Genomic DNA, 23329 nt, shown 5'->3' with positions numbered 1-23329 from the left:
TTTCAGGACTTTTTTTTCAAAGTCAAGTTGTTGTCCTTTCAATCTTAGTTGTGGAGGGTGCCATTCACCTTCAAGTTGTTGTCCTTTCAGTCTTAGTTGTGGAGGGCACAGCTCAGCTCCAGGTCCAGTTGCCGTTGCTAATTGCAGGGGGCACAGCCCACCATCCCTTGCGGGAATCGAAACCAGCAACCTTGTGGTTGAGAGGACGCGCTCCAGCCAACTGAGCCATCCGGGAGTTCAGCGGCAGCTCAGCTCAAGGTGCCGTGTTCAATTTTAGTTGCAGGGGGCGCTGCCCACCATCCCTTGCGGGACTCGAGGAATCGAACTGGCAACCTTGTGGTTGAGAGCCCACTGGCCCATGTGGGAATCGAACCAGCAGCCTTCGGAGTTAGGAGCATGGAGCTCTGACCACCTGAGCCACCGGGCCGGCCCAAGATTTTTATTGTTTTTTGAGGTAAGCCTGTATTGACATTAATTTCCTTCTTTGAACTGCTTTCACTGTGTCCCATAGTTTTTTGGTCATGGTATTTTCATTTTCATTTGTCTCAAAGTATCTTTTGATTTCTTCCTTGATTTTGTTGTTGACCCATTAATCATTTAATAGCTTGTTCTTTAACCTCCATGTGTTTGTGTTTTTCAAGTTTTTTTCTTGTAATTGATTTCCAGTTTCATACCATTGTGGTCAGAGAAGACTCTTGATATGATTTCAATCTTCTTAAGTTTATTGAGACTTGTTTTGCAGCCTAACATATGGTCTATCTTGGAAAATGTTCCACGTGCACTTGAAAAGAATGTATATCCTGCTGCTTTGGAATGAAATGCTCTAAAAATATCAGTTAAATTCATGTGATCTAGAGTGTCATTTAAGGACTCTGTTTCCTTATTGATTTTTTGTCTGGAAGATCTGTCCATTGGTGTGGACAGATGGGGTGTTAAATGGGGTGTTAAATCCCCTACTATGATTGTATTACTGTTCATCTCTCCCTTTATGTCAGTTAATATTTGCTTTATGTATTTAGGTGTTCCTATGTTGGGTACATAAATGTTTACAAGGGTTATATCCTCCTGTTGGATAGATCCCTTTATTATTATGTAATGTCCCTCTTTGTCTCTTATTATAGCCTTTATTTTGAAGCCCATTTTGTCCAATATAAGTATTGCTACCCCAGTTTTTTTTCCATTTCCATTCGCATGAGATATCTTTCTCCATCCTTTTACTTTCAGTCTGTGTGTGTCTTTCAATTTGAAGTAGATCTCTTGTAGACAGTATATGCATGGGTCTTGTTTTCCTATCCATTCAGCTACCCTATTTCTTTTAAAAAATTTATTTATTACTTTTATTTTTATTTTTATTGGGGGAACAGTGTGTTTCTCCAAGGCCCATCAGCTCCAAGTCATTGTCCTTCAACTTAGTTGTGGAGGGCGCAGCTCAGCTCCAAGTCCAGTTGCTGTTTTCAATCTTTAGTTGCAGGGGGCACAGCCCACCATCCCATGTGGGAATTGAACTGACCACCTTGTTGTTAAGAGCCCATGCTCTAACCAACTGAGCCATCCAGCTACCCCTCTGGAAGCTCAGCGGCAGTTTGTTGTCTTCAGTCTAGTTGTGGAGGGTGCAGCTCACTGGCCCATGTGGGAATCGAACTGGCAACCCTGTTGTTCAGAGCTCACGCTCTAACCAACTGAGCCATTCAGCCGCCCTACCCTATGTCTTTTAATTGGAGCATTTAATCCATTTACATTTCAAGTATTTATTGACAGATACATAGTTATTGTCATTTTATTATTTATATTTATGTTCTACCCCCTTCTCCTTTTGTCATTTCTTGTAATACTGGTTTAGTGGTGATGAACTCATTTAACTTTGTCTTCTCTGGGAAGACATGATAGCTTTGTTGGGTAGAGTAGTCTTGGTTGTAGTTCTTACTTTTCATCATTTTGAATATTTCATGCCAATCCCTTCTGGCCTGCAAAGTTTCTGTTGAGAAAGCAGCTGACAGTCTTATGGGAGCTCCCTTGTAAGTAATTAGGTGCCTTTCTCTTGCTGCTTTTAGAATATCTCTTTGTCTTTAACCTTTGCCATTTTAATTATAATGTGTCTTGGTGTGGGCCTATTTGGGTTCATCTTGTTTAGGACTCTCTGCACTTCCCAGGCTTGTATGTCTATTTTGTTCACCGGGTTAGGAAAATTTTCAGTCATTATTTCTTCAAATAGATTCTCAATCCCTTGCTTTCTCTCTTCTCTTCCTGGCACCTCTATGGGTGCAAATGTTGCTACAGTTGATGTTGTTCAAGAGGTCTGTTAAACCGTTTTGATTTTTTAAATTCTTTTTTTCTTTTTGCTATTCTGATTGGGTGTTTTCTGCTCCCTTGTCTTTCAAATCGCTGATTCAATCCTCTGCTTTATCTATTCTGCTGATGAGTCCTTCTAGTGCATTCTTCATTTCAGTTATTGTATTCTGACTGACTCTTTTTTTTTTTTTTTAACAGGACTTTATTGGGGAACAGTGTATACTTCCAGGCCTTTTTTCCAAGTCAAGTTGTTGACCTTTCAATCTCAGTTGTGGAGGGTGCTGTTCAGCTTCAAGTTGTTGTTCTTTCAGTCTTAGTTGTGGAGGGCACAGCTCAGCTCCAGGTCCAGTTGCTGTTGCTAGTTGCAGGGGGCACAGCCCACCATCCCTTGAGGGAGTCGAACCGGCATCCTTGTGGTTGAGAGGATGCGCTCCAACCAAGTGAGCCATCTGGGAGCTTAGCGGCAGCTCAGCTCAAGGTGCCGTGTTCAATCTTAGTTGCAGGGGGCGGAGCCCACCATCCCTTGCGGGACTTGAGGAGTTGAACCGGCAACCTTGTGGTTGAGAGCCCACTGGCCCATGTGGGAATAGAACCGGCAGCCTTCAGAGTTAGGAGCATGGAGCTCTAACCGCCTGAGCCACCGGGCCGGCCCTGACTGGTTCTTTTTTATGGTTTCTATGTCCTTTTTTAAGTTTACTGTCTCTTTGCGGAAGTTCTCACTGAGTTCATCTTTTCTTACCCTAATTTCATTGGGCATCCTTATAACCATTGTTTTGAACTTTGTATTTGGTAGGTTGCTTTCTTTAATTTCATTTAGTTCTTTTTCTGGAGTTTTCTCCTGGTTTTTCATCTGGGACATATTTCTTTGTTTTCTCATTTTGGCTGCCTCTCTTTGCTTTTATGTATTAGGTATATCTGTTATGTCGCCCAGTCTTGGCCAGATGGCCTTATGTAGTAGGTGACCTATGGAGCCCAACGGCACAGTCTCCCTGGTCACCTGTGCTGGGTGCTTCAGGAGTGTCCCGTGTGTGGGTTGTGTGAGCCCTCCTGTTGTAGTTGAGCCTTGATTGCTGTTGGCATGTCAGTGGTTGGGATTGACACTCAGGCTGACTGGCTGTGGGGTTTGGCCATGTCCTCAGCTCACAAGCTGCTGTGTTGAGTGCTTACCCCATGGAGTGGGATTTGCCCCAGTGGGCTCTGGTGCCTGCTGAGATCGTCCTTTGGGTGTGCCACTTGTGGGGCTAACTGGGTGGTGCTCTGCTGTGGTCTGAAGCTGATCTCTAGGTATGTTGGTTCTGGGACTTCTTGAGAGGACCTCTGGTGCAGGCCCTGGTCAGCAACTACCTGTGGCTAGCTGAGGACTACCTAGTAGGAGCTACAACGTGATCCATTGTTGGTCGCTCCCAGTGCTGGACCTGGAGGTACATGGGAGAGGCCATGCTGTGAACTGAGGATGGCTGCCACCAGTACTGGACCTGGGGTAGTTATGCAAAAACCCCAGGGCACCCTGAGGCCTGGTGCTGCCTGCTGGCTCCAGTAAGATTCACCCACTGGTAGAGCCTCATGTGATATGCGAGTTGGGTGGGGTGGGGTCCCAGGGAGTCACCAGGGTGGAGCAAGTGGAGTTTACCAGGCCAAGGCAGATTCAGATTTGGCCATATAGGGGGAGGGCTCAACACAGGAAAGATGCTTTTTGCCTCCTGGCTGCATCGGAGGAGGACTCAACACAATGGAGTCTGTCCCTCTAGGCCTCACCCTGAAGCCACACAACTCAGACTTTCCTTGTATGTCTCTGGTGCCTCCTGAGACACTGTTCCTTTGCGGGAGCTGAGGGTCAGTGCTTACAAGCGAATGCGTCTGTGCATGGGCCCTTTAAGAGGATGTCTGGGTTTCCCACAACCTTCTGTTTCACCAAAAGGCAGGAATGCCCACTGTTTTTCACAGCCAGATGTTGTGGAGGCTCCTCTTCCTGGCACTGGTACTCTGGACTGGAGTGCCCAGTGTCTGGCTTGGGTTCCTCACTCCCCTGAGGGGAACCTCAAAGGGAAAGAGACACCTCCCAATTCTCAACCGCCACATGGAGGTTTGGGGCCAGCCCATTTCGTGTCTCTGCCCCTCCTACCAGTTTTCATGTGGCTTTTTATTTATATCTTTAGTTATAGGACTTCTGTTCAGCGAGACTTCAGACAGTTCTCCAGGTTGATTGTTCTATAATTTAGTTGCAATTTTAATGTGGTCATGGGAGGAGGCAAATACAGCATTTGTCTACTCTGCAATCTTGGATCACCTTCCAAGAAAGCATTCTAGGAGCAGTTACTCTTCCTGTTTCTTGTGAAATCTTCCAGGCATTTTAAATATCTGCATACCCATTTACTCTTATTTTTACATAAATGGTAGCATATTATCTAGATCTTTGTTTTCTTCACTTAGAATATATCCTGAAGATCACTTCATGTCAGTGAACACAGTGCGCTCATTCCTTTTTCACAGCTGCACAATATTCCTCTGTGTTTGAATGAAATGTATTTAACCCATTCTCATGGACCAGCACATAACATTGGAAATGCATATTTCCAACTTTTTTTTACATAATTTATTTACATAATTCCACATATGAGTGATTGTATTTGAAGGAGAAGTTCCCAGAAGTGTGATAACTGGGTCAGAAAGTGTGTGCATTTGTCATTTAAGTAGACATTGCCACTTGCCCTGCATAGGGTTATCACCAATTTCCTTCTTCATCCTCAAGGTAAGAGAGTGCCAGTTTCCCCAAGACTCACCAACTTGGCGTGTTATCAATCATTTGATCTTTGCCAATCTGAATGGTTAAAAAAGGTATCACAGTATAGTTTTAAGGTTCATTTCCCTTATGATAATGAGAATCTTCTCCTGTGACCAAGAGTCATTTGTCTTTCTTTTTCTGTGACCTTAAGTTTCATATCTTTTGCTAACTTTTCCATGGACTGTTATAGTACTTTTCTTGTTGATTGTCTCTAAGAGCTCTTTATATATTATGGACATTATCCCTCTGTGTTATGAGTTATAGTTTACTCTGTTTATTTGTCTTTTAACAATTATCTATTTACTTTATGTTTTAAATTGTCATTTGTTTTGACTTTGTTCAAGGTGATTTTCACCTTGCAGATTCTTTTTGGATGTTTATATGAATTCAACTGTTTTAATCATTCGTTTTATGGCGTCTGAGCTTTGTGTCATACTGAGAAGGGGGCTACCTTTGGGATGGGAGGTGGGAAGGGACATTCTGAGTAGAGGGAATAACAGGTGCAAAGGTCCTCAGGTAGGCAAGCGGCTTGACATGTGTATTAGTCAGGGTCCTCCAGAGAAACAGAAACAACAAAATGCATATGTAGAGACAGAAAGATTTATTGTAGGAAATTGGTCATGTGATTGTGGAGGTTGACAAATCCAAAGTCCACTAGGTAGGTTGGCAGGCTGGAGACCCAGGAAGAACTGCAGTTCGAATCCAAAGGCAGTTTGCTGACAGAGGTCCTCCTTCCTTGGGAGAGTTAAGTCTTTGTTCTATTATGGCCTTCGACTGATTAGTTGAGGCCCACATTATGGGGGGTAGCTTGCTTTACTTAAAGTCTACTGATTTAAATGTTAATCTCATCTAAAAAATACCTTCACAGCAACATCTAGACTTGTGTTTGATCAAACACCTGAGTACCTAGCCTAGCCAAGTTGACACGTAAAATTAACCATCACAAGTCCACCCCTTGGCACAAACACATTTCCTTAAACCATACTTTTGCAGTACATGATGTGGGGCCCCTGCTCCTCGTACTGCTCCCACAGGACCCAGCAGGACAGGAAGGCATACAGCGAGGTCAGGATGGAGCCCCCCATCCACATGAAAAGAGCAGACCCCAGGCGTGTGTGTATGTGCATGTGTGGATCAGGGTCTCTGGTGCTTTCAGTGCCCTGGGTGGGGAGTGACAGGCAGCAAGTGCAGGTTTCCCCATGACTCCTGGGATGAGGTGAGATTTCTCACAACAGACTCGAGGTAGTGAGCTCCCCATTCTTGGGAGTGTGCAAACAGGAGGGGCTCGTGCCCCAAGGATTACAGAGAAAATTTCTCCCCCAGGCAAGGTTTGAGTTCAGGGAACCTTAGTCTGGTCTAAATGAGAGTCCACCCAGCATCCCAGGGATAGCAGGGGTTTTTGCATCCTCTTCACATCCTGTAGCATCAGAGTCTCAGCCTGTCCCACATCCCCTCTGTGTGAGTGTGTGTGGCTGGAAGTGCCCTGGCACCTCCACTTAGGTCTCACTTGAGGTCTGGGATGATGGTTGGCTGCGGTCATTGGGGTTCTAAATTTGATGCGGCCCTCTGTGCCTTGAGCTTGGGGATACTGCCCCCTGGTGGGAAGAATGAGAAGTTTCCCTCACAACCCTGTAACCTTATAGATTCTACAGATTGGGGCTGCTGCTGGGTGGGGAGGTATGGCCAAGGGGCATCCAACCCTGCATGTTTGTGATCTACAGATCTTGGCCTGACTGTGAGGCCATCCCCCACAGACGAGGACCATTCGCTGGCCAAGAATGGGACTGGAGACCCTGTCCAGTCCCCAGGACACAGAGGGACAGTGTGGGTAGGGATAGGGACAGCTCTCACCCACCTCCATTGTCTGAGGGTAGAGGTTGGCACTCTCTTACTTTGAGGATGAAGAAGAAAATTGGTAGAAATCATATGCAGGACAAGTTGCAGTGTCTACTTAATCGACAAATGCACACACCTTCTGACCCAGCTATCGCACTTCCAGGAACTTCTTCAGATGGAGTGGACTCAATGTTTCACAAACAAATGAGTTTCCACTCTGGAAAATTCCTACATAACAACAATGCCAGCAGATGAGTCAGAGAAGACTCAGGGAGAGACAGAGACAGAGAGAACCTGTGAGAGAGGCTCAAATATTGACTGGTTGAAGGAATGAAGGAATGAATGGTTGCTTGGACTGGGGGAGGAGGGGACCCAAGGCTAAGCACAAGCTCTGGCCTCGTGCTTATTTTGTTGATAAGCTGGGAGGATGTGTCCGGGCTGCTGTCCATGGTCTGGCCGTTCACTGGGCTGGACAACGTGAAGGCAGAGAGTTCTGCCTGCAGCCTGGGCCCAGGGTGATGGAGGACGAGGGCAGAGGGAGGAGAGGGACCCAGGGTGCCCTGTGGGGAGAACGCCCCGCCTCTCTGTTCTGAGAGGATGGACTCCCATTCCAGGCCCCTGCAGGGACAAGGTGGGGTGGGACAGGCCTTGAAGGGCCTCCCCAGGGCAGGTCCCAGAGAAAGCTCCTGGGGTGGTGTGGCAGGAACAGGCTGAGCGAGGTCTGGGGAGATAGAGTGAAGTTGAAATGAACTATTAGTGAGATGAGGAGGGACAGCCAAGGACAAACGGCCTCTGGGGACCTGTGGGGGGTGTGGGGAGGAAGCCAGTGTCCAGAGTGAAGTCCCCACCTGGGGCATCTGGCTCAGGGTCATGGTGAGCTGGGCAGCCCTCAGAAATGTCACTGCCTATTGGTGTCTCAGCGAATGGGATGGGGCCTGGGGGTGGTCCTGGGGGTGGGTTCTGGGGAGTTTGAAAATCCAAGGGTGGGGTGTCCTGGATTCAAGGGGATGAGGAATGGGGTCAGGAGGTGCACTGTGAGACAAGACATGCAGGAGAATTCCTGGGGCAGACGCAGGGCAAGGGGATGGCCTGTGAGTAGTAGGGGTCATCCTGGGGGTTTGGGGTTTCAGAACATGGTGTTCTTTGGGGGTCTGGATGGGGGACAGGTTTGGGAGCACTGGATGGAAGGAAGCAGTCTGGGGGAACAAATCATGCTGGGAGGACAGAGTTTTGGGGGGTGATGGAATTGGGGGATGGTCTGCAGATACTGGGTATCCTTCAATGGGCCATTGTAGGAAGAGAACCCTTGAGAAGCAGAACACAGATCTTTATGGTGGATGTGGGGTTTCAGCACTTGTAACGGGGATCCGAGGGGTGCTCAGAACATCAGGGTGTCAGAGAACTTTGGATAATCAGACGGGGAGACCAACAAGGAGGTAGATTCGGGGTGCTCAGAACCAGGGATGTCTTGGCAAGTGGATTTTGGGGGGTAAGTTTGTAGGGCTTTGAAATAGGAGGCAGATTATGAGGGTGGACCTAGGGGCTGGAACACTCATGGAAAGATTCTGGGAGGGGGGGTTGGAGCACCCTGTGCCAGTTTCCTTAGAGAGGAACAGGTTATGGGGACATGGTGGGGGTCCTTTAGGCACATAGCAAGGGGGTGAATATGGGGACTTAGCACCCAGGGGAATCTTGGGGGGCTATAGCTAAAGTAACATCAGGGGGTGAGATTAAGGGGTCCAAGATTTGACAAGTCTTGGGGGTGGGCTTGGGTGGGGTCCTAAGCTGAGGGCGCCTGGATCCAGACAGGCTTCATGGCGCCCTGAGCTTCCCAAGGCCCAACACTAAGTGCCGATTGCGAGGTCTTCTAGGGCTAGTGGGCTGTTGCCAGAATTAGACTGCAAATCTCTCTCTTACGGCAAAACCTCTATATGTCTTACTAAAGAATGACAGTCCTGACTTAATTTCATGGGAAGAACAGGATGACATAGCCTTTAGAGCATTAAAAGAGAGTTTAATAAACCCACCTTCTTTTGGGTGTCCTAACCATCAGATTCCCTTCTTCCTTTTGGTGCACGAAAAGGAAGGGAATGCCTTTGGGGTACTCAACCCCAAACATGGGATCAATATAGATCCCTAGGATACTATAGTTAACAACTGGACCCTGTGGCTCGGGAATAACCCATCCCCCTTGCCTCAGAGCTGTTCCTACTACTGCCCTCCTGGTTAAGGCCACAGAGAAAGTTGTGTGGGATCCCCTCTAAGCACCTTTGTGCCTCATGCAGTACAAGCTCTCCCGAATTCTCATCACGCCCAGCATCTTTCAGTCAGTCGCCTAACTTCCTGTGAAATCCGTTTGTTTACCACTTCCCATATAACCCTTTCTGACATTGTAATAACCTTAATCCAGCTACTTTTCTTCCTTCTGAGACTGAGGAAGCCCCTCATGACTGCCTGACACAGATCATTTCCTGACTCCTCGTGATGATTTGTAGGAGACTCCTCTAGGTAAAGCTGATCTTTCTTAGTTTACAGATGGTTCATACTTAAAAGTTGAAAATGGTAAGTACTGTGCTGATTACGCTGTTGTAGCCCCTTCTGAAGTCATTGAGGCAGCACCTTTGCCTCTGGCCACTTCAGCACAGCAGGCTGAATGATATGCCCTCACTCGAGCTTGCATTTTAGCAAAGGGGACAACTAGCCGCATTTATACTGACAGGAGACATGCCTTTGGAGTGGCTCATGACTTTGGAATGTTATGGAAACAACATGGTTCCCTTACCTCCAATGGAGAGCGAATTAAAAATGGTCCACATGTTCAGGAATTATTGGACGCTATGCTTTTTCTCTGATGCTTTAGCTGTTACTAAGAAAGATTCCAGGACATTCTAAACTTGATTCACTGGAAGCTAAACAAAATCACCTGGTGTATATTTCTGCTAAGAATGCTGCCCTTTAAGGCATTAGCTGCAGTCAAACCTCTGTCATGGTCCAAAGAGATATTTTTCTAGTTGATAACTTAGAAAAACTGGCCAGAGAAGGACAATAATTGGCTTTGGGGGAAAAAATACAAGATTGGAAATCCAATAATTTCTGGTTTGATAAGGAGAATAAGCTCTGGTTTGGACCAAATAACAACTCAATCCTACCAGACACTCTAAAATTCCCACTCCTGACTACCGTACATGCATTAAACCATTGGTCCCCTGACAAAATGGTAGCATTCATGAACCAATATGGTGGGGAGATATTAACAAGGATGCAAACAGTGCCCACCTTAGGTGTCCCACCTGTCCAAAGTATAACCCAGGGGAGCCTGTTCACATGGCCCCTGGACAGTTTAAATTGCCTAACAGACCACTTGAACTCTGGCAAAAAGGTTTTATACAGCTTCCCTCATCTCATGGATTTAAATATGTTTTAGTCCTGATGTGTATGTGCTCTCACTGGACTGAAGCGCTTCATGTAGACAAGCTAAAGTCCTATGAGAAGATTATTCCTACTCGGGAATTCCTCTCGAGCTCCACAGTGATAGAGGAACCCATTTCACTGGGCAGGTGCTACAACAAGTCTGGGCTATTTGGTGAGTTCTACAACATTTTCACTGTGTTCACCACCCTCACTCTTCAGGTTTAGCTGAATATACTAATGGCATTATTAAGATTCAACTGGCAAAATTAGTAGAAACTCTTCAAATACCTTGGCCTAAAGTACTGCCGTTAGTCCTTTTAAATCTCAGGTCTACCCCTTTTGGGACACATAAGCTTTTACCTTTCGAGATAATTACAGGACACCTCATGCATTTGGCCCCTGCCTCTCTTGATCCACAGTTGGTAAAAGGAGACATACTTCAGTATTGTAAAGGCTTAATTGCTTCTATTGGCAACAATCATGCTTTGGTGGAACAACCTTTTCACAGTGCACTCCAGGGAAATAAAAGCCTCAAAATCCACACTCCACAACCTGGAGATTTTGTTTAATGGAAAAGACACCTCAAAAAAGGCTTCCTCCAGCTTTGCTGGAAGGGCCTTTACAGGTACTCTTGACTAACCCCTGTGCTGCTAAACTGCAGGGAGTAGACTCTTGGATTTACGTGTCACCTAAAGAAGGCACCAAACCTTGACTGGAACTGCACACAGTCTGGTGATCTGAACCTACAGCTGTCAAAACTTAAAGCAGGTGACCTCTGAAGGAGACGAATTGCCACACGACAGAATCAGGCCCATGCAACTCTTTTCTTACTATTGATTCTTATTTCATTTTTCTCTTTTCCTTGGAAGGAACATGCCATTGTTCGCATTTCCCAAGCTATTGTGAAAGGAGGGGGGGAATTTCCGGTTGTTGAATCTGTCATCAAAACTTTGATCTAAGATAATGACGGTCTTTGTTTCATCTACAGCCTTGAACTCCTGGTTTAAATCCGTCATATAGACTAGGTCATGCTGTTCTAATCCTGTTTTAAATTCCTATTATTATTTAGCTCTGCATCTGTTGTCTGTTGACCCTGGACATGAGCCATTCCCGATCCACGCACTTTCCTTGTGATGTGAGAGATGACACCCAGAAGTCCTTCCTGACATTGAGGGACAAAAAGGCTGAAGACAGAAGAACTGGCTGTTGATCAGCGATGCTTTGAGAGAAAGATCTTTTTTTTTTTTTAAATTTATTTTTTAAATTTATTGGGGTGACAATTGTTAGTAAAGTTACATAGATTTCAGGTGTACAATTCTGTATTACATCATCTATAAATCCCATTGTGTGTTCACCACCCAGAGTCAGTTCTCCTTCCATCACCATATATTTGTGAGAGAAAGATCTTGATCAAAAGAGGGGAATGAAAAAGATGAACTGTCATTTTAATAAAACTGATTAGGTTGGGAGGTCCATGGGAGGAGCTGGGCTCGTTGGACTCTGGTCCTAACTTACTTTTCATAAAACTCTCCAGTTCTAACTTCCTGTTTCCCTAACTTAGATACCCTCTATCTTAGCACACAAGCCAGAATGTGCATGGGGCTCGCCAGGTTTGCACGTTATGATGCTGTTGCAGCTCTTTGTTTTCCCCCTGAATAAATTCTTTTGGTGACGGACTACACAGTCGATGTTATTTTTCAGTTGACACTGACAGGCAGGAAGTGCACAACTCCTGAGGGTCCGCAGGACAGCCGAGGGTGAGAGACTTGTCCTCTAGCTGTGGTCCTGGACCTTGACTTACATGAAACACACCCGAGGTGCTGTTAGTACTGTGGGGCTGGGTAGGTTGTCACACAGTGTGTCACAACGGCTGTGGGAGGGGCCAGGACGTTAGAATTCATTTTGTATGAGCTCCAAGTTTTTTGACTCAGTGAAGATAGAGGATTTTTCTGTCATTTCAGGGTTTCTCAGGCTTTGTGGCTATCATCAGGGGTGTCATGCAGAGTCTCTGGTCCCGCTCCCCACAAAAGAACGCAGGACATAGTGAGGCCAAAACGGTACCCCCACGGAGCCATAGGTAGGGGAGTCACACCACTCTATTCTCACTGCCGGCCAGGCGAGACACAGTAAGTAGGATCCACACGATCCACAATCCACTGTCCACTTCTCTGCCTGCCAACCAACCCCACGTGCTTACTGCAATCTGCCTCTCTGCAATCTGCGCTTGCTAGCATAGCCATGGCAGTTATATCAGTGGCTAAAGGCTAACTGGTAACAGCCGATGGCCAGCTAGTCACAGCTGACAGCCATCTACTACCTGAGCCAGCACCTTCCATGTGAGGCCGAGAGCCTGGAAACTGCTCTCTGGGACTCTGTCCCCACAGCGGCACAAGAGATTACAAGGTAAATTGAAAAGAGCTGGACCCCAGGCGGGGTCAATTGCATCTGTACATTAGGGGTCAGCAGTGGGGAAGGTATCAGTACTTTGAAACTTACAGACGTGATTTAAATATAAAGCTAATTGTACCCTCAACAGCCTTAAAGTGTGGAGAAAGGTGAAATTGCAGCAATCAATGAGGAAAGAATGACTTAAAGTGGTAAAAGAAGTACCTGATAAACCAATGTTCTATACCCAGCAGCAACATCGCCCAAAATTAAAGGTGAAATAAGATGTCTTCAGAAAGAAGTAAACTGAAAGATTTCATTGTTAGAAGACTTAAATTAGAGAAAATAATTTTCTCTTCAGTCTTCAGAAAATCATTTTCCTTTAGTCCAAGGAAAATGATCCCACTGATAACTGGAAATGCAAGAAGAAATGAAGAACAACAGAAGGGATAAAACATAGCTCAACATAAGTGAATTTTGAGACTGTCACGTAAAGATTAAGAGAGATGTAGAATTAAAATGCATGGCAAGAATTATTAAAAAGGCAGGAAAGAGAAAAAGAGAATTCAAAGTGTTCTAAGGTATTAGCCCTGGGAGGTGGTAGAAGTAACCACGTCTGTTAGGCTGCGCTGAGTGAGGGATTTAGTACATGACCGTGACTGCCGCTTCATGAACACCTGGATGTGTTTGTAACTGACAAGTGTACAGAGAGATCCATGAAATTATGAAAATCAGTCAAGCAAAGAATAATAAGGATAAGAAATCCACTTCATTTTTTTAAATTTTATTTTTTAAATTTATTGGAGTGACAATTGTTAGTAAAATTACATAGATTTCAGGTGTACAATTATGTATTACATCATCTATAAATCCCATTGTGTGTTCACCACCCAGAGTCGGTTCTCCTTCCATCACCATATATTTGATCCCCCTTACCCTCATCTCCCACCCCCCACCCCCCACCCCCCTTACCCTTTGGTAACCACTAAACTATTGTCTGTGTCTATGAGTTTCTGTTTCTCATTTGTTTGTCTTGTTCTTTTGTTGTTTTTGGTTTATATACCACATATCAGTGAAATCACATGGTTCTCTGCTTTTTCTGTCTGACTTATTTCGCTCAGCATTACACTCTCAAGATCCATCCATGTTGTCACAAATGGTCCTATATCATCTTTTCTTACCGCCGAATAGTATTCCATTGTGTATATATACCACAACTTCTTTATCCATTCATCTATCGAAGGACATTTTGGTTGTTTCCATGTCTTGGCCACCGTAAACAAAGCTGCAATAAACATTGGAGCACAGTTGTCTTTATGGATAAATGTTTTCAGATTGTTTGGGTAGATACCCAGGAGAGGGATTACTGGGTCATATGACAATTCTATTCGTAATTTTTTGAGGAACCTCCACACTGCCTTCCATAATGGCTGTACCAGTCTGCATTCCCACCAATAGTGTATGAGGGTTCCTTTTTCTCCACAGCCTCTCCAACACTTGTTACTATTTGTCTTGTTGATGATAGCCATTCTGACTGGGGTGAGGTGATATCTCATTGTGGTTTTGATTTGCATTTCTCTGATGATTAGTGATGTTGAGCATTTTTTCATATGTCTATTTGCCATTTGTATGTCCTCTTTGGAGAAATGTCTCTTCAAGTCCTCTGCCCATTTTTCAATTGGGTTGTTTGTTTTTTTGTTGTTGAGTTGCATGAGTTCCTTGTATATTCTGGATATTAGCCCCTTATCGGAGGCACTGTTTGCAAAAATCTTCTCCCATTCAGTTGGTGGTCTCTTTATTTTGTCGATGGTTTCTTTTGCTGTGCAGAAGCTTTTAAGTTTCATATAGTCCCATTTGTTTATTTTAGCTTTTACTTCCCTTGCCTTTGGAGTCAAATTCATAAAATGCTCTTTGAACCCAAGGTCCATAAGTTTAGTACCTATGTTTTCTTCTATGCAGTTTATTTTATCAGGTCTTATGCTTAAGTCTTTGATCCCTTTTGAATTAATTTTGGTACATGGTGACAGATAGCAGTCCAGTTTCATTCTTTTGCACGTGGCTATCCAGTTCTCCCAGCACCATTTATTGAAGAGGCTGTCTTTCCTCCATTGTATGTTTTTAGCTCCTTTGTCAAAAATTATCTGTCCATATTTATGCGGTTTTATTTCTGGGTTCTCAATTCTATTCCATTGGTCTATGTGTCTGTTTTTCTGCCAATACCATGCTGTTTTGATTATTGTAGCCCTGTAGTACAAGCTAAAGTCAGGGAGTGTGATACCTCCAGTATTGTTCTTTTTTTCTTAAGATTGCTTTGGCTATTCGGGGTCTTTTGTGGTTCCAAACAAATCTGATGATTTTTTGTTCTATTTCTTTCAAAAATGTCATTGGGATTTTGATGGGAATTGCATTGAATCTGTATATTGCTTTGGGTAATATGGCCATTTTAACTATGTTGATTCTTCTAATCTATGAGCACGGAATGTCTTTCCATTTCTTTGTGTCTTCTTCAATTTCTTTCAAAAATGTCTTATAGTTTTCAGCATATAGGTCTTTCACATCCTTGGTTAAGTTTATTCCTAGGTATTTTATTCTTTTTGCTGCAATTGCAAAAGGAATTGTTTTTTGTATTTCTTTTTCTGAGATTTCATTGTTAGTATATAGGAAAGCAATGGACTTTTGTACGTTGATTTTGTAGCCAGCAACTTTACTGTATTCGTTGATTGTTTCTAATAGAGAAATCCACCTCATTTACAACAGCATCAAAGAGAATAAAATACTGAGGAATAAACTAAACCAAGGAGGTGAAAGATCTATACTCTGAAAACTACAAGACTTTGATGAAAGAAATTGAAGAAGACATGACCAAATAGAAAGACATCCCATGTTCATGGATCAGAAGAATTAATATTGTTAAAATGTCCATTTTACCCTAAATTATCTATAGATACAATTATCCATATCGACATGGCTCACAATTCATTTTAAAAAGGCTCATGTGGGCATGTAAGAAAAAATATATACATATATAATTATAAATGTATTAGATTTACTAGTAGATTAGAGACTGAAAATTCAGGAAGTAAAAAAATATCCAAAATTGAAGCAGAAAGAGAAACAAGTGGAAATTACAGAAAATAAGTATTAGGGACATGTTCCACCCAATAAAAATCTCTGGAGCAAAAACAGTAAATACCATGAAATCACATTAAATCTAATGGGAGATGTGTAAGTTCTATCCACCCACAACTAATTGAGAAGTTAAGAAGATATAAATAAATGGAGAAATACACTAACTGCACGCATTGCCAGAATCACTTTTTTAAAGACCTCAGTTCTCCTCCATCGATCTAGAGGTTGCAAATTATCCCCACTGCAATCTTGGCTGGTTTTGGTAGAAATTGATAAGTTGGTAGTACATTTTATATGGAAGTGAACAGGATCAAGACTCTCCAAGGTGTTCTTAAAGAAGAAGTAATTTGGAGAACACACACTGCCATTATCAGACTGACCATAAAGCTGCAGTAATGAGGGCTGTGTAGCATTGGTGCCAGGATGGAAAAATGGAACAGAACACAAAGGCCATAAGCAGATGTGCTGACACATGGAACTCTGGTTTGTCAAAGATGTCACTGCAGAGAAGTAGATGGAGGACAGCCTTTTTAAGCAGTAGTGCTCCATGAACTAGATGTTTGTATTCAATGAAGCGTAACTCCTACTTACAATGTATACAAAAATCAATTCACCGTGAATTTTTTTTAAATTCATTTTTTAAATTTATTGTGGTGACAATTGTTAGTAAAATTACATAGATTTCAGGTGTACTATTCTGTATCACATCATCTATAAATCCCATTGTGTGTTCACCACCCAGAGTCGGTTCTCCTTCCATCACCATATATTTGATCCCCCTTACCCTCATCTCCCACCCCCCCATCCCCCTTACCCTCTGGTAACCACTAAACTATTGTCTGTGTCTATGAGTTTCTGTTTCTCATTTGTTTGTCTTGTTCTTTTGTTGTTTTTGGTTTGGAAGGCAGTGTGGAGGTTCCTCAAAAAATTACAAATAGAATTACCATATGACCCAGCAATCCCTCTCCTGGGTATATACCCAAAAAATCTGAAAACATTTATACATAAATATACGTGTGCTCCAATGTTCATTGCAGCTTTGTTCACAGAGGCCAAGACATGGAAACAACCAAAGTGTCCTTCGATAGATGAGTGGATAAAGAAGTTGTGGTATATATACACAATGGAATACTATTCGGCGGTAAGAAAAGATGATATAGGACCATTTGTGACAACATGGATGGATCTTGAGAGTGTAATGCTGAGCGAAATAAGTCAGACAGAAAAAGCAGAGAACCATGTGATTTCACTGATATGTGGAATTTTAGATCTAAAAGTAGAAAGTAAAATGATAAAACTAGGAGATAACAGATGTCTTCATTGTTTGAGGCAGAGTGTTCTAAAAATTCTTTAACTGAGAACAAAAAGAATTAACCATGAAAGGAAAGTACCAAATATTTAAAGGTGAGTAAAATAAACAGACTATAGTATAAAAAAATCAAGAGAGAGGCACACATGAGGTAGCAAGAACACAGAGAAGTTAGAAAAATTAAAACACTTAGAAATTAGTGTCCTAAGGGGAGAGCAGTCACTGGGTCAAACGATGCTGCGTGGTGAATAAAATGAGGATTAAAAAACGATCCTTAAATGTGGCTTCACAGAAGCAGCTGATGCCCTTGCCTGGTCCTGATGTACTTTTTCCTTCGTTTGCCATGAGCTGGAAAGCCAGAGCAATTTTGGACATTCCATTTACCTGCACAGGAGTAAACTTCCCTGCAGGACTACACTGCAGTCTCCTTCCAGCTCTGCTCCTCTGCTCACCACTGACTCAGAGCTTTGCCTCCAACTGGTGAGTCACAGCTGGGAGGTCCTTTCTGCCTCTTCTGCTCCTCCTGCGGCAGTTTCCATATGCCATGTGCACGATGAGGTTTTCTGACTGCTTTGACGACAGAAAGCCCAGTGTCTACAAGGAAGGTGACTTGGTACTCGGTGGTTTTTCTCCCCTCTGATCTTCAACCCAGGATTCAAAAACACAACCAGGATTTTTTGTGGTCCATCCAAGCAAAGATGGGACATTTTACATGTAAATTCATCTGTGTGTCAGTTATGGAAGTTGAATATGCAAGCTGCATTGAGATTCTCCCACAAACTATAAATCACCAGCTTCTCACTTTCCCTTATATCACCATTGTTTGTAACTTCCTCTCTTTTCCCTTCTCGAAGATAGAAATAAGCATTTTTTATTTTCTCCTGCCTACGAATAATCTCCATTAGTGGTTATTTTTTGAAGGCCTAGAGATTGCAAGTTGCACATTCATCCCTCCCACAATCCCATTGCAGGGATGCAAACACCTTTGTCAGACCCTGGTGCGGGAGGTGAGAGAATTCTTGGACAACGATACCTTGCCTGAGTTTAGTGCTCAGAGTAAATCTCATAAAAAACACAACATCCAACCTGGGGACCTGGTAGACTTTCCGTCTCTGAGTGTTGGAGTTCTGCCAACAGAAGCAGACCCACAAACTCTTTACAGCTTTTTGAAATCTCAACACATTTATGCTCCTTGGTCTTGTGGTTGGAGCATCTTGGTCCTGGGATGTCAAAGAAAAAAAGGAGTTAATTCAGTAATGCCTTCCTCTTAAACTTTTCTTTCATGAACTTTTCCTTAAAAAAATGGGGGCATAGTTTGCATTCTTCAACTTTGCCTACTTGTATGGATTCTCAGGCTGGCAAAACAAAATGATAAAAAATATATTTCTATACAGTTACCTTTCCTGTATTCAAGTGTCCTTTGAAGGAAGAAATAAGTAGGACAATTTGCCTTCATAGGCTATTCCCATTTTAAACAATTCCCTGTACAGGAGTTAAAAGCTGACAGTATTGTAGAGAGCTTCATCTTTGAGAAAGAGAGGGTTGGGGGTGAGTAGGATTTCAACCACGGCTCTCTATGAATGTCTGTAGGACTGATTCTTTTCTGCTTGCTCCCTCTGCTCATTTGAAAAAAATTCACTTCCCTTCTTTCTCTGGATTTGACACTCTTCATGTATTTTGCATTGGCCAATTATGGAATAAAATATTTGTGCATTATTTCATATGTGTTCTCATCTCTGTGGGGATGGTGGGTTTCAGGGAACAGCCGGGGAGGAAGCTGTCTCTGGGCGTCTTGGTGGAGCAGAGTCGAGGTGGTGTCTGTTTCGCATCCGTGAGGTGGGCAGGACGGGCAGGGGTACAGCATCGCCCCGTTCCTGAGGAAACACTAGACCTATGCTTCCACTCTCTGGTCTGCAGACCTGTGCACCTCTAGGACCTCATTTCCTTTGTAGAAAAGCTGACCTGAAGGATGGTGTCGCTCTCCAATCGGCTGAGCTCAAAGAAACTTTTTCATTAGTATATGAGGCTGTCAAGCCCTGAAGAAAACTCTCCATTGGTGGTCATGCTGTTCTGTGTTATCCTATAGCCAAGTTTTCCCCAATAATATACCATGAGGATATTTTATATCAATCAGGTAGCTCTGTATTAATAAATGCCAGTCTCACACATGCACCTCATGCATGTATATGCAATCACTTATTTAACCAACTATCTTGCTGGATTCTTAAGTGACTTCTAATTTTTGATTCTCCAAATGACAGCAAGTAACTGCCTTGAACATATAATTTTGCACAGATTACAGATTAAGATAGTAATCTAGTTGTGTGAAATGTTACCAGATTTCCTTTCAAAATTGTGGTGCGACATTGCACTGCCATCTGCAGGGTGGCAGAGGGCCCAGCTTTCACACACTTAGCGATCTGGCTCTGATTACTTGAGTTTTGTGAATGTTGACATGTGATGCATGGGAGGTAATTATTTTCATTTCAGTTTTTAAACAATTATTGTTAGGGATGTCTATTATTATTTACCACAATGTGGGGTATTTTGTTTTGTGAGTCATATATTCATCCTGTGCCACTTTTTTCTGCATAATCTTATATTTTCTTATTTATTCAAAAGTGTTCTTTAAATTATGTGAATTAAATATGCATAAGTGATACACAAATATTTTATCCTGTAATTTGGCCAGCTTACACTTTGTTTTTATTGGTGTGATTTGACATAAGGAGAACTCCCAATATTTTTGAAGTGACATCTATTTGACTGTTTTCGTTTTTGTTATCCTGCTTTATCTGCCCTAAGAATATGCACATACCAACATTGACATCTGATATGGTTATTGTTTCATTTTAATTTATGCTACTCAGCCCAGATTTAATTTATATTGGTGTAATTGAAAATAGAACACTAATTTGATTTGTTTTCAAATTATCTTTCAATGAACAAATCTTATATATAAATGTTGCATCTTTTCCTGACTGATATATTTTGCTACTATCTTAAAATCTCTCTCTCTCTCTCTCTCTCTCTCTCTCTCTCTCTCTCTCTCACACACACACACACACACACACGTACAGTAATTTGATCAGTGTAGTGTTCAGGGCTAGGTCATTGCTGGAAGAACTATATGTCACTGTCTCATCTTTATTTTTAAAGCTAAATTCACCACAGCAAATAATAGTTGAACACTGGTGCCGGGAAAGCCTATTTCTGCTGTGCAATCTTCTGGAATTTCATGTTGCACCCTGTCATAATTACATTGTTTGAAAATAAAAGTTAGACTGAACTTAGATGAGCAAGAGAGGAATCAAAACAAAGATAAGCTGTAGAGCTCAGTGCCTGTGGTGGTTACTTAATCTGCAAAGAAATTGATCAAAAGCTGCAAGTTTATATTGCTCCTTAGACTCTGTTGTTTTTACCCTTGAGAAAAATCACAGTCACACATTGCTTCTTCCTATTGATTTTCTCCCTAAGACGATCTTGTTACTTATTGTAGTGCAGTGTCCCTGCCTCTGGTGGTACCCATTTCCTAAGTCTGTGAAGCAGGCAGCCTTAGAAAGGCACATTGCAAAAGCTTTGATGGTACCATTCCACACTCAGCTTGTCCTTCCTCCAGGCTCTCCCGATCTATTTCCCTGTCCTACCCAGTTTCCTTGTATGGATTGTAAACTTTTGCTTCATTTCTCTATACCTGCACAGGGCCATGACCACCCTCGTGTTGCTGCCATGGCATGAAGTAGTGTTGACATGTGAACAAATATGTAAATGAGTTATTTCTCTTTTAGCATCTTTTGTGCCTCTTTTTTCCATTAACTCATTTTAGGACATTGACCTCTTTTGAGTCCAGGGTGGCAGGGCTGGACCTTCCAAGGATTTCAAGTACCATATACAGACACATACACTCCAGATTCCAAAGTCCTCAAGAAGCAGCCATCTCTCTGGGCTGAGTAAGCTGCTTGAGCAAAAATGCCACACTTTGCCCTTTGTGTCCTGTGGCAGTTTCTGCTGAAGGGCATGACTTGGTATTTATTTCTAATACTATCCCCTTTGTATGGGTTGAACTACAAAAATAATTGTTATGTCCTGGTCTTTCTTTTCACCATGGAGGAGACCAACAGGTGCCTCCATCTGCTCCCCAGACTATCTCTGGTTTTCCATCTCTACAATGCTTTCCCCAGTGGTGTCAGGACCTTGGAGAGCACCCTGGTGTGGTTACCAGGAGGTGGCCAGAAGATCCCTAATTACACCTGCCAGACACAAATCAAGAAGGTGGCTGTCACTTCAGGGTCCACTTCAGCATTCTCTATCCAGATTGGCACACTGCTGGAGCTCTACCAAACACCAGCGGTATGGGCATGGGGTGCGGGTGGGAGGATTGGGAGGGATGAAAGCTTTCCTCCTCGGTGAGATTGTTTGGCTACTCAAGTGGAACAGAAAGTGGGTTGCATGTTTCCCTAAGGGGAAAATACCTACCACAGGTAGTTCATGATGTGGTGGATGTGATATTCTGGCGGTGAATCTGGGAAAGGGATCAAGTGGACAGGGGCTTACATCACCAGCTAAGGCAGAACATAGTAGCTTCTGGAAATATGGTTGCCCAAATTCTCTCAAAGGGGCGAAAGCTAGGTATCCCCAAATAATCAAACATGAATTATTTATTTTATATTCCAGTTAACAAATCTTAATGTAAACATGTAATTATCACAATTCAGTACTCTTCTAATGCTTTACAAATAGTAACACATTGCATCCTAATATAGGCAATAAAAGGTATCACCATTATGGCAATTTTTAGAGATGTGGGAACTAAGATGGACACAGGTATTTGACCTTTCCAAGGTCATTAAACTAGACACGTTAAAGTTGGGATTTGAACCGAGGCAGCTTCACTCTGAAGCAAAGCTGCCCCCCCCCCCCCAGTCATTCTACCATCAGATAACAGTGCTTCATACAGTGAGTGTTACAGCTAAGAATATAAGCTTGGCTACCTGATCATATGTGTTTTGCTGCAAACTCTGTTTCTTATTTTGCTTCTAGAAAATTACTATAGAACATATTGTTCTCTGTTGTTTCAGATAACTCATGGAGTTTTTGACCCTTTACTGGAAAATAAGGACCAGTTTTCCTCTCTCTATCAGATGGTCCCCCAGGACAGATCTCTGCCTTCAGAGTGGTCTCATTATTGATACATTTTGGCTGGCCCTGGGTAGGAATCTTAGTGTCAGAGGATATAAAAGATGAGCAGTTCCTCTGGGAACTTAGAAGAGAGATGTTTATGAAAGGTCCCTTCATGGCATTTATGGAAAATATACCTGCGACTAGAAGAATGCACACTTCAAATGACTGGAACTTCATGGCCAGAATCAGACTCATCGGCCAATGTGTTTATCATTTATGGTGACAGCAGCACATTAACAACTGTGAGCATTGCAGCAAACGATCATTTAACCACCCAGAAAGTGTGGATCACTACATTGCAATGGGATGCTTCTTTTTCCCCACCTGACCACTTTTTCGATACTTATCATAAGAGTCTTTCCTTTGCACACCAGAATTTTGAGCTCCCTAGCTTCAGTTTCTCAGGACAGTTAACCCCTCTAAATACCCAGAAGACTTTTTCTTTGCTTCAAACTCTGGCTTGAGATTTTCAATTGCTCGCTTGCAGGAACTGTGTGTGGAAAAATTTTGGAGTGCCCACTCAATGCCTCCCTTGAGTCCCTGCCTGAGGAAAAGCTAGACATGACCATGTCTGAATCCATCTACTACACCTATAATGCTGCATATATGTTGGCCTGAACCCTCCATAAAATGCTTCTTGTAACAGAGATGGGGTCCATAATGGATGCAGGCCAGCTCATGTTTCTCCCTTGGCAGGTCAAACTTCCCCCTTAAATATGATTTCCATTCATGGCTTTTTAACATCAGAGGGTTATTTAATTTGGGTATAGAATTATCATTGTGACACTGTCACAAGGTCAGCTGGGACCTGGACATAATAGATTGCTGTTCTTTCTTACTGGTTACAAGTAAACCTTTCATGATTGTAGGGTCTAATTAGCAATGGTTTCAACTCTTGTAACTAGAAATAGTCAATTAAAAACTTTTATTGTGAGAGGTAACTTTGTAAGATAAGACTTAATGACTATCCAACCTAAGGAATTTAAAATTCCAGGGATTTGCAACAT

At 42.9% G+C, this 23329-nt stretch overlaps 1 long non-coding RNA gene across 1 annotated transcript; it reads left to right on the top strand.

The window, feature by feature from the left end:
- The first annotated feature begins 281 nt into the window (after positions 1-281).
- On the top strand, positions 282-11995 carry LOC141572808 (uncharacterized). Its single transcript, XR_012498303.2, has 2 exons — positions 282-454; positions 11388-11995. It is a non-coding gene; the product is annotated as an uncharacterized LOC141572808 (long non-coding RNA).
- Positions 11996-23329: the final 11334 nt, after the last annotated feature.

This window comes from Rhinolophus sinicus, chromosome 15, assembly GCF_057876585.1.
Source record: "Rhinolophus sinicus isolate RSI-liver-muscle chromosome 15, RSI-T2T, whole genome shotgun sequence".
In the NCBI taxonomy this organism is placed as follows: Eukaryota; Metazoa; Chordata; class Mammalia; order Chiroptera; family Rhinolophidae; genus Rhinolophus; species Rhinolophus sinicus.
This window is presented reverse-complemented; position numbering and strand designations above follow the sequence as displayed.